Below are 12,815 nucleotides of genomic sequence, written 5' to 3'. Positions count from 1 at the left end.
CGGCCGTATTCCTCATGGACAACGTGAATTTCATGCATACTTCCGTCAAAACATTTATTCGACTCTTAAAGTGTTTAAACAAATTATCGTTGAATTCATAACGCAACTGTTAATATTTGTTGAAATCTCTAGACTCAAATGGGAATAATTAAATTTGTAATCCGAAACCCATTCCGTAGGTCGATGTTAACGCATTTTTAATCCGAAACTCACTTCTGAATGCAAATGTTACCGCAACGTTAAAATATTCTTGCTTCAAATTAGCAGTGGAAATTTATTTTGTGTCGAATCTTGTTCTCAATTAAAAAGAGCACGAAAATTATGCAGCATGTACAACGTCACGTCATGTGTATTGTGTGTGTATTGAGCGTTTTAACAAGCACACAACATGTCAGGCGATTGACGCATGTTCAGAGGCAATATTTCATCAAATCTATAGTCACTTAAAATTTATTTGATACTATAGAAAAATGGCAAGGTTTGTGTTAAAGAAATAATTGAGAGCTTTTCTCGTAAATATTTACCAGAAAGTGATTTATAAAAATGGAATAAAGGGGATTATCGGGTAATAAATAGAAACTTAAAAAGAAGTAAGTATACAGTAATAGAGTCGGGTTGAAACGGATGTATTGGGGAATCGTTGAGTCGGGATTTTACTATCTGTGCAGGAAAGTTTAAAAACAATTAAACAATATAAAAAATATATTTTTTTTTAAAAATGACTGGGGGATTTTCTTGAAGAGTCATAGCGCACCAAATGACGTCTTTTGACGCTGTTTTTCTTTGAGTTATAACACACCACAGAACTTCAATTGACACATTAAATTTTTAAAAAATCAACGTCGGGAGGGGTGTCACCCCTATCAGCCCCGGGGCGCCTGACAAAAATCCTGTGGAAAGCACTGTAGGGTGGCTTATAGCAGTCACACTCTGTCCTTATGTCTGTCAGTCTGTATAGGGTGGCATTATAGCAGTCACACTCTGTCCATCTGTCTGTCAGTCTGTATAGGGTGGCATATAGCAGTCACACTCTGTCCTTCTGTCTGTCAGTCTGTATAGGGTGGCATTATAGCAGTCACACTCTGTCCTTCTGTCTGTTAGTCTGTATAGGGTAGCATATAGCAGTCACACTCTGTCCTTCTGTCTGTTAGTCTGTATAGGGTAGCATATAGCAGTCACACTCTGTCCTTCTTTCCGTTAGTCTGTATAGGGTGCCATATAGCAGTCACACTCTGTCCTTCTGTCTGTCAGTCTGTATAGGGTAGCATATAGCAGTCACACTCTGTCCTTCTGTCTGTTAGTCTGTGTAGGGTAGCATTTAGCAGTCACACTCTGTCCTTCTTTCCGTTAGTCTGTACAGGGTGGCATATAGCAGTCACACTCTGTCCTTCTGTCTGTCAGTCTGTATAGGGTGGCATTATAGCAGTCACACTCTGTCCATCTCTCTGTCAGTCTGTATAGGGTAGCATATAGCAGTCACACTCTGTCCTTCTGTCTGTCAGTCTCATATCAGTTTCTGAAGAAAAAAATAAGGGGTGGGGGGGGGGGCATGCCCCCGTACCCCCCTAGATCTGGTCTCACTCTCAGCCACTTAAGAACTTTGACAGGCATGGCAATGTGTTTCACAAACACAGGTCTTGTTTCAAATTTATACCGCAGAACCATTAACTTTTGAGACACGGGACATATTGGAGTTAGTAAATGTATTTTAAAGAAAGTACATTTTTGCCACAAAATTAGAAAATTCCATCATAAACTGCTTGAACTAGATGCTCAAAACCCATTGCAAAAAAATAAAAATAGATCTACTTAGAAATATTGCGAGTTTTTGCTTATCTAGCATGTACAGTAGTTACTATGCTTCAAATTCTAAAATTTTGATAGTATTCCATGAAATATGAAAAAATTTAGATTTCGTTTTAACAGGTGGCATGCACGGTAAACACTTTGATTACCGATAAAGGAAGCATTGAATAACAAATAACGAAGAAAATTGAATAACTAAGAAAATTGAATAACGAATAATGAAGAAATTCAGCAACTGAATCTCTTGTACTGAAGATGTCGAGTTCTAGCCTGATCGACAACAAGTAGGTCACAGGTGTTGTGTATCCTGTTATTTCTTAAAATTTGACCCAGCATTTGTAGAAATCTTGCAAGATATGTACATTTTCAGAAAGGAAATTCATCTTTGTGTGAAAAGTTGGTGAAAATCACTGCACAACTTATGAAGTTATTACTGTTCAAAGCGATGCACCCCGTTTTCGGGTCATTTTGAATTGAATACCTTGTTATATAATATGTATTTGATAGTGATTTTTTTTTCCAGAAAAATCGATTTTTTCGTTATAATTTAATTATCTATCATTCAAAATGATGTTTTAACTAATTATTATCATAGCCACATGCTAACCACCTGTGCTTATTATATGTATAATTATGATTCAATTCTTTCAGTCTATATATGATATAACCACCTAATTGTGAGTGGACTTCCAATTTGAATGTTTGTTTAGGTTTTTCTTAACCCATTCATGCCTAGCGTCCTGAAAAAAGGACATTGCAAACAGCGTAGACCCAGATGAGACGCCGCATAATGCGGCGTCTCATCTGGGTCTGCACTGTTTGCTTAAAGAAATTTCTGTAAGAAATATTCTAAATATAGAAATAAATATACCAGACACCCCTACTTTTGGAAATAAATTGATCCAATTTAGAAGGATGGGAGAGTCCACTGGGCATAAATGGGTTAATTAGGATGGCTCATACAAAACTTCAACACATTTTAAAATTTATATGCAAATAATCAAACTTCATTAGCAGTATAAGGACAATTATGCCAAAACATAAAGTAAACAGAAGCATTTCGATGTTTTGACCTCTTTTAAGGGAAGTAATTCAATATAGTGAGAAGTTGTTTTTAGTGAAGAGTTTGCTTCCTTTGTCAATGTTTGCACACACTGAGATACAGAATGTAGTATTTGCATATTTTATGCATTAGTAGGAGTAGATTTTCTACAAGTCAAGCATTTCGTTCAATATGATATATTACACTTTAATTATGTATATTTTAAGGATTATTAATGAAGATAAACATAAATATTATGTACATTTAAGAAACATACATTAAGGATGTTGCTTTTCATAGGAAATGTTTACATATTTGATAGTGATTTTTTTTTTCAAGAAAAAAGCGATTTTTCATTATAATTGGATTATTTATCATTCAAAATGATGTTTTCACTAATTATTATCATAGCCACATGCAGATTTAGATAGCATCTATTTAAATCTGCTATGTAAGCATGCTGAAGGATTTTTCTAGTTCCAAAAATCAATCTATAAACAATTTTTCTCAATAAATCATAAAAAACAACATAATTATACTTATAGGCCAATAAATAACTTTTTTTGTAACACACTGCATTGTCAAAGGAGTATTTCAACATTTTAACATTTAACCAGTATATATTAACTCTTACAATTTCATTATTTCACAGGCTTATTTTTTCCCAAAGGACATGAAAGGCATTTTTCCCCCAAAAAAAGCTCAGGCTTTTAATCAGTTAAAGTGACACAATTATCATTAGACACATGCCAGGCACATAACACAATAATAATAAAATATATTACAGACAGTCATGCATGCCCCACAACATATGTTCGGAAACATACTTATCCACTTTAATAATCTACAGTGGAGAAAAATCAAAGGACCATAATTTAACCCTTTCAGTGCGGGAACCGAATTTTAAAGGCCTTTGCAAACAGTTTGGATCCAGATGAGACGCCACAGAACGTGGCGTCTCATCTGGATCCAAACTGTTTGCTATTCTGATAGTATTCTTTGAAAAAAAATGAAGAAAATGCTTATTTTACAAATTCAGCAGACAACATTTTAGCAGACGACAAATTTCCCAGCATGCAAAGGGTTAATAGCCCAAACTGGTGACAGCAAACAATTCTATTGCAATCATCATGTACACATTCTGGTCGGATAGCTTTGAAATTTTCAGCATATTCAGCCACAGCAATGGAAGAGGATTTGAAAACACAAAATATGGGGAATAAAAGAATATATCCCATAGAAGAAAACAGATAAAGGGCCATAATTCTGCCAAAATTTGTAGCATCAGAAAATCTTTTCTTTATGAGGTCATTCAACTGTGAAAGTTTCAGCGAGACAGTTAAAGAAGATTTGAAAACATAAGTAAAGCGGACATTTGGAAGTACATAGTTTTTCCACATGCATAGTCCTCATCATGCTAATGTGTTGTGGGAAAGAGAATTTTTGTTCTGTTTGTTGCACATATATCCTTCTTGAAGCCAAACTTTGTCAATTGAATGCATACCTAATTTCAGTTTTAACAACGATCAAGTTAAACATTAAGCAGTGATTTTTTATTTGTTACAGTCTGTGCCATTTGGATTGGAAAAATTAGCGCGATAAAACCATGATATGGTAAAATTAGCGTGATAAAACCATGATATGGTAAAATTAGCGCGATAAAACCATGATATGGTAAAATTAGCGTGATAAACCATGAAATTGGGAAAAAATGAAGCATTATAAATATGATTATAAGTAACAGAATTAAACATTTGTTAAGTGCATGTTTGACAGCATTTTTATAATATAAAGTGCTGCTTTAATTACTTCTAACATTATGAAGACAATGTTTAATTAATACCCTTTCACATGCATATTGAACTAGAAATAATCTATAGATTCTTAAATTCACCATTTGTGTCTTGTTCTGTGAAAACTGGGCTTAATTCATGTGCGTAAAGTGTCGTCCCAGATTAGCCTGTGCAGTCCGCACAGACTAATCAGGGACGACACTTCCGCTTTAATGGTATTTTTAGTTTCAAGGAAGTCCCTCCTTACAGAAAATCAAGTTTAGGCGGAAAGTGTTGTCCCTGATTAGACTGTGCGGACTGCACAGGCTAATCAGGGACGACACTTTACGCACATGAATTAAGCCCAGTTTTCTCAGAACAAGACACATTTAATCATAATCTCTCTAAGAGTATTAAAATGATATCATGGGCATCTTACAGTTTATAGGTGTCTATCACCACCTTTGTTTATTTTTGGTGTTTTCACTTCATGTACACTTATATTTGTTACTGCAGCATCAACAAACTAAAACAATATCCCGGAAAGAGAAAAATAATGCATTTGAATATCAACTGTACTTTCGTTTTGATAAATGACGACAGAAATGATTCAATTTACGATGTGATTCTTAATCTAGTCTAAGTGCAGATTCGTTCATACGACACAAAGACACTTGTTTGTTTTACGGATCATTTCTGCTTAGAGGACTCAGGGTGAGTAATGTAAAATATCGAATATAATACATATTTTTATAAACAACTGGTAGCAAGATGAGTTGCAGATAGTTGGTCAGTAACCACATTTTAACTAACTCTTTTGACCTGTTAATTCTTTTCAGCTCAATTCAACAGTGAAAAATGCCTATAATATCACTTTAAGTTTAATACAGTATATTTTTTTTAATTAAATATCATATGGGGAAAACATTAACAAATATTAACAAACAAGCTTTAGTGTTCTTGTTGTGTTAATGATATATTAAACGGAGTTAAATAATTATAAATTTGATTTGTTAACCTTTCAATATATGTATTGCATTTGACATTCTTAGTTCCATGCTATTTCAGTGAACTGTACAGCGTGACAAACATAATAAAGCAGAATATGCATATGAATCTGATTATACACAGATCCACTAACATATAAATCAAAGCATGTTTGTCTCTTTCCATTTTTAAACGATACTCATCTTAAATGCTTTAACTTTAAGGAACACTGATACAGCAAAAACTTATCAACGTTTACCTGTCTAAAGCACAAACTAATGCAAATGGTATAGTTACATTAAAGCAAGAAATAATTGCTTTTTATTTACTTTGTTATTCTTTCGAATGCCTATCCACCACATTGAGAAACTGTCGTAATGTTGCCGACTAAAAGTGTCGCTATCGGTTAGGTGGCAGTACACCAATCTTTTGCACATCGTGAATTTGATGTAACAAGTGGATAACGCTGTCGAACAGATGTAGAATATTTACATGTACACTGTTCCAAATTTCAAAATGAATATGTCAGCAAGAATAGTGTATTGAAACATTGTTGATTATTTTTAGGGTGCATGCAAAGGATAAATCTGTAGGCTGACATTCAGATAAATTTATTGTGTTTTTGAAGTTTATTCATCACTTTCCTTAATTGGTAATAAATGACGTCTGTTTAGTGATGCACACATAACCGGTGCGCAAAACTGTGATTGTGTTTATGAAAGGGTACATAAAACAAGAAATATCTTTAAAAAAGATATACGGCGTTGATTGTGGTCGATGTTTATGAACGATCAAAAGTTATCTCCATGAGATAAAAAGTAGCGGATGCCTTTTTTCTGCCCAGTTCTTAGCTACATCATAAGCAAATCAATTACGGGGTGTTGCGCCAGATTTCGTGGCTTATTTTGCTTTATGTGATATTATTGCTCAGATATCTATATTTACAGAATAGAAAAACACAACATGAAAATAAACGAGTGCATATAGGTCAGCCGGCAATACTCGAATCTTATTTAATTGAATAATTATAGTATAGTGAATTATTGTGCTCATGCTTAATAAACTGGTCTAAATGGATAAAAATTTCTAATTAATTTTATCAAAATTGGTCCTTATCATGCAAATGTTGAAACCATATTAAAAATCGATGATTGACATACCACAATAATATCGCCGAATATCTTTATTTAGTATCTTTCTGATCAAAACAGACTTCAAGTGCACAAAGTTTACGAGACGGCTTTTATATAAAGATTTCTGCAACTGACCGCAAACTGACCTTGATACCTTGCGGATTGAATGCAATGCATTACAGTCACTACGTTATTGTCAGTAAGACCACTGTAACACAATGATCGCAACCCCTTCTGTGAACTCCGGTGATGAACTGTATATAAACTCTGACTTTCACAAATGGCCGCTTTTGCGCTGGTAATTCTCTGAAAATAAAAGGTGAACGCACAAACTGTATTTATTTGGAAAATTGATTGTAAAACTGTTCTATCTATTGAGCCTTTTCATTAGAGATAAAATTGTTTCATGCAGTAAAACAGTGTTACAAAGACGCGGATATGTTTCCAATGTTCTGGTGTTATACTCAAATCAGCCAATGGAATAAATGAAGTGTATTCATTCGTACCTAGCCGCGGGAAATTTTATTTGAGTATTATTGGACACTTACAAAGGTCAAGTCAGGGTGAAAAGCTGGCTTAATACAACTTACGCCGAAAAATTATGTACTCCCAGAGCCACCATAACAAAAATTATAAAAGGCTCTGGGAGTACATTTATGTGGACTACAAGTAGACTGAACTCCAATTTCCAACACTGGTTTCCGTGACACACATTCACTGTGCAGATTTCTAATAAATAAAACGTAGTCTTTAGCATTAATTGACACATGCATTAAATTATTCCCTAATAAGAATAATAATGATATCCGTTGTTAATGTCAATGTTATTATCATTTACGCCGTTCATGGTAATTTCTCTTCTGCTTGCTGCTATCTTGGACAATGACATAAAAACAGACGTGCTCAAACATGATACATTGAGTATTGCTGGTATCCTTCCCAATATAGAGATGTGTGGATAGCAACGTAAAATTGTATATATTCGGCTACATTTGCAAACCAATACATAACATAGTTGTCGTTCGGCGACAACTCAACACCAGGCATTGAAAATATACTTGACCGCTCGAATTTGCAAGAGAAGTTGATGATCAGGAAAGTAAAGTTTGTTAAATACTTGACCGACTGGACGAGTGCTGTAATATTTTTGTTTAGAATAACATTGCCAACAGCAATGTATTATTTTTATTAGTAATTTATAGTTATAATTAAAATATAATTAAAATATAAAACATAATATAAATCATAGATCACAACATATTTCATTCTTTCAGGATGGCATCTCAAATTAAAAACACTTGAAAGGCGTGTCGACCTAGGCTTGTATATGATTTTTCTCCTGATTAGCCATGCATGAGGACATTGAAAAGTGTTTTAATATTATTAAATGTAAAATAAATCTCACTATAACATCAATGGAAATGCATTTCAAATATACATGTACTATTCAGGGGTGGCGAAATCTCAAAAAAACTATACTTGTCCACGGACAACCATTTAGGAAATTTAACTTGTCCGTTGCTGAACTACACTTGTCCGTTAATGTTTATATAAATTATATGATTACATGTATAATGTAAAACAATGTGGAATATACCAAAATGAGTATGATTTGCTTATAGTTGTATTTCAATAGTACATTCATTATAGCAGTATATAATAAACAATATTAAGACTTTCTAAAACTTTTAATCTTGCAAAGCTATTGTTATTAAAATATGTGTTGAACATAAGTACATCGTAATCTTAACCAATTAAACTAGTCCAATATGTCGACCTCATCAGACTGAGGCTCTGCGCCGCTACTGGTAGCAATTTGATTATCATCAACGGGTAACCATTGAAAATCTGTGAGCCACGTTTCTTGAAAAGTTCTGGTGCGTTTACTTAGATCATATTTTTTATCATAATCTTTCTTAGTTTTTTTGGGAGGTGGACTGCTCAAAGCTTAGGGTTTCTGCTCCGTTGTTGAAGACATTTTTACCATTAAAGTCGTCTAAAATAACAAGGTAGACCGTGTTTTGATTATCTTACTTTGATACTTTTTATTTCCGTCTGATGATAAAAATTAAGAAACCAGTCTGTACACTGTCTAACAGTCGGGCCAAATGTTTAAAATGCGGCATGCTCTTGGTCTCTTATAGAATAAGGGAGATCACTGCAAAGGAGAGTGCCCGTATTTTAGCTTGATTGCTCCGCAAATAGCACTGACAATGTTATCGCATGTCAACATCCGGTTTTGTAAAACTTAATTACGACTTTAATACAATGTATTTTTTTGTATACCTGGACCCGACTTTTAAAAAACTTGTTGTCCACGGACAACTTAATTGAAAAAAATCAGTTGCCCAGACAAGCAAATGTACGACTCGGGCAACTCGGACATTTGATTTCGCCACCCCTGCTATTAATTTTGAAATACAACAATGTTGTTTTACATTGCGCAAAGCTTGATGACAATCAAAGGTGGGACAATATCACACACCTATATGTTATTATTCACACACCTTTCCAGCTACATATTACTACTGGGACAAAACACCTACCCCTTTTTAACACAAATATCATTGGCACGAAACAGCAGTGTGACAAAACTTCTAGAAACCATCAAAAATACCCAATTTGACAAAACAATTATTATTACAAGCCTACATCTGTATGTGTGTAAAGCAAAAAGTACCTATGATATAACAAAAATCAGATCTAAAAACACTGCAAGAGTAGTTCAATTTATAATTCGCAGAGAAAAAAACATAAAAAAAATACACTGCCCTCCTTCATTATTGAATTCATCTGCTTTCTTCGTAACTGAACTATAATTTATATCGTGTAAGTACCTATTATTGAACAGCACCTATTATCAGACGTTTTGTTTTGGTTCTGTATGCACATGCGCAAAAGTGCGCATGACGTCACATCGATAAACAAATGGTCGTACATGAAGTCCATGACCTACTTGCCTAATTAGCTTGAAACAAATGCAACGAAAACAGGTTAAATAAAGGAATGCATTTACTGTTATTTAAACGGTTTAATGTGTTTTTTCCTATTTAGTTTTGAATGCATTATAACAAGAGCTGTCAGAAGACAGCGGGTTCGACTATTCGAGTGCTTGACAGTATAACGTAAGCCCTCAGGGCCCCCACACTACTTTGGGGGAAGGGTCCGCAGCCCTTAGGAGGGGGAATTTTCGCGGCGTTTCCCTTTTTGGGGGATTTTTTTACTTACTATCTCATTATTTCATCTGTACATGTTTGCACTATATTCAATGCATTTTTCATAATTTAGTATGTTTGAAAATTTTAAATTGAAATAGAATTGAGATATAATAATCATGAGACACATCTTTCTATTAAAAAAATTTATTTTTTTTTTTTTTTAAGGGGGAATTTTCCCCCCCCCCACAGGGGAAAAAAGTATACTTTTCAGGTGGGGGACTGCCACCGGAATTCGGCGGCAGATTTGATAGATTGAGGGCCCTGGCCCTCATGGAGAAATAGTTCATATTCAATAAGGTCAAGGTAATATAGTCATATTCTAAGTGGAAGAGGATAATAATTGAAACATATTGATCGCTTAAGTTTTAAAGAAGTTACTTTATAGACAATTCTGAGTTCAGGTATATTTTCCACAAGCTATTGAACATTTGTAAAGACATAAAACAAACTAATAAGATTTTATTTCAAGTTTGATAGCAAGCTAGATAGCTTGGGTGGGATGGTTGGACTGTCCTTTAAAAATAACAAATAAACATTCCAACGCTCACGGGAACGGGAACGCCGATGCCGGGGTGAGTAGGATAGCTCCACTATATATATTTCATATATAATAATCAAGCTAAAAAAAAGCATTTACACACCAAAAAGCATATTTCTGTTTGCAATTTTGATTGCAGCAGACGCAGATTTTTCGCCGGGTCCGGGTCACATTATTGTCATGTGACTTCTTATATACTGGAGTAGTATATATGAACTGTCCTGTAATAGGTCACGTTTACATCTGCCGCAATTTTGTTTTGTCAATAACCTGGGAATCATTGTTATGAATTCTTGAAGGATATTTGCTGGAAAACTTTACAGAAAAGTTATTAAATGATTGAAATGTTAGTCATTTGTTTTTGTTATTTTAATTTTTTCAATTTTAACGTACTTTCTTAGGTATTCGATAACTAGTTCGTCCACTATATAACAAGTTCGCTGAAGTTCATTCAGTCTCACAAATGTAACATTGAACGCAAAGAAAGACTTATTGGCATGGGAGCAACAAAAAAGCTTGATATCCACAAAGGGCCCAATTAAGGCAATTTGTTCTGCTTAAGTTTCCTTAGCTCATGAAAGTACAGTTGGTCAACCAGTTCCGCATGATCAGAAGTGAGTTCCGATTAATTTGTATTTAATTTTCCATAACGCCCTAATAAAAACAAATTACTAAGTGTCTCAGGTATACATTAGAGACAGGAATAAATTAACAAAGTTTTAACAAGAAAGCTTTGTAATATGCTTTTACAGGGGGGATAAATGCAGCAAAAAGTTAACTGAAACTGATTGAATGAGTTATGTTTTGAAATGTGCATATGGATAAAGAAGGCTTTATTATTTTAAAATAAACGTTTTTCTGATTGAAAACAAAAGCCATTACAATGTTATGAAATTCTAAGTCTGTAAGATGAATTATTTTTAATTATTTTCCGAAGGGTGAACTTTAAGTGGCTATTTTTGACAAAAAAACTGCATATGTTGTCTGGCCTAACCTGTTATTATACAAAATAAATTTCACCCTTTATTTTTACATCTCATCACATTGACACTAAATCCCGAAATAAATTAGCTAAAGAAACTTCAGCGTACAGTTTATATAGTATTGACAGACCTGTACGCTGAAGCTAACCCCGTATCGAAAGTCAACCAGAGTCGTAACATATTTATGTCACGCTATAAATCAAAGAAAGCTCATTTTCTTGGATACATTTCTACATATATTGGTGAATGAATATAAATTACTGCATCGAGGAATATTTTAAGGTTCAAATGTTTCAAATGCATCTTACAATAGATGAAAATAACTCTCATCAGTCTGAAATTAACAATTTTGACGCCATTGTCGCTTTGTCACGTGACGAGTTTTCATTTGGATACTTTTGGATAAACCTTGACATATTATGCTGAAATTGTAAACATTACTTTTGTTTTCTGAAATCTATTATTTGTGATTAACATAGATTATAAGACTGATTTCATTGTGAATCAGGTAGTTTTAAATAATATTTACTTTGACTTTGTATTGACACTACAATTTGTTTACAAAATAAGCCAGAATAATTAAAATACCGGGAAATGTCATTCTGAATTTGAAAACACTTGAGCACATGGTTTGTTACTAAAAATAGAAATAACGTCATATGACTGTGAAATCTCGGGAGATTCGCATTTCAAGAAAGTCTGTCACATTGATGTTTTTCTCGATATGTAAGAGCAGAATAGATACATTTTAAATGTTTAAGATAGTATTTTGTGAAAAAAATATGTCAGTTAAATGCGAAAAATGTCAATCTTTTCAATCAAGTGGTTGATTTGGGCCAACAACTGCATTTAAAAGCTGTTTTGGACCGGTCTGTGTTAACTGTCAACTTTTCGGGAATTTCTGGTTGACTTTTCTAATGGGGTTGGTCCATAACTATAAAGTCGCGCCTGTCAAAAATCATAAAAAGCGACATTTAAAGTTATGGAAGCCAGAACTAGAAATAAATTAGTGTGGTAAAAAGAATTAACGTTTTTGCCGGGTGATTCTAGATAACCTGGTTGACTTAAGTTTTGTTAAATCTATAATTAACAGAACATTAATGGTTTCTTGTAAGACCCATTACAGTGTGCATAGTTATCATACATATGTTGCAATCAATCATGTATGTTCTGTGACATTTTCTATGAGATGAAATAAAATGAAGTAAAAACTTACCAAAAATCAAAATTCAATATTAACACTTTGTCGCTATGTATCACGTGATATAAACTATTTTTTGACCGGATGCAACAGGTGCTCCTAAGGGAGTTGACTCCTTTTACCTAAAATTATACT

At 33.7% G+C, this 12,815-nt stretch overlaps 1 protein-coding gene across 2 annotated transcripts in view; it reads right to left on the bottom strand.

The window, feature by feature from the left end:
• Window positions 1–12,739, bottom strand: part of LOC127844985 (transient receptor potential cation channel subfamily V member 5-like) — a 142,088-nt gene extending 129,349 nt beyond the window's left edge. For both annotated transcript variants that reach the window (XM_052375585.1, XM_052375586.1), the window contains exons 1-2: window positions 12,696–12,739; window positions 6,887–7,046 (exon numbers count right to left, since the gene is read on the bottom strand). The gene's annotated coding sequence lies outside the window, so the exon portion shown is untranslated. The remainder of the gene's footprint in view (window positions 1–6,886; window positions 7,047–12,695) is intronic.
• Between the last annotated feature and the right edge of the window lie 76 nt (window positions 12,740–12,815).

Source organism: Dreissena polymorpha, chromosome 9, assembly GCF_020536995.1.
Source record: "Dreissena polymorpha isolate Duluth1 chromosome 9, UMN_Dpol_1.0, whole genome shotgun sequence".
Taxonomy (NCBI): Eukaryota; Metazoa; Mollusca; class Bivalvia; order Myida; family Dreissenidae; genus Dreissena; species Dreissena polymorpha.
Note: the sequence above shows the minus strand (reverse complement) of the source record. Positions and strands in the feature narration are given on the sequence as shown.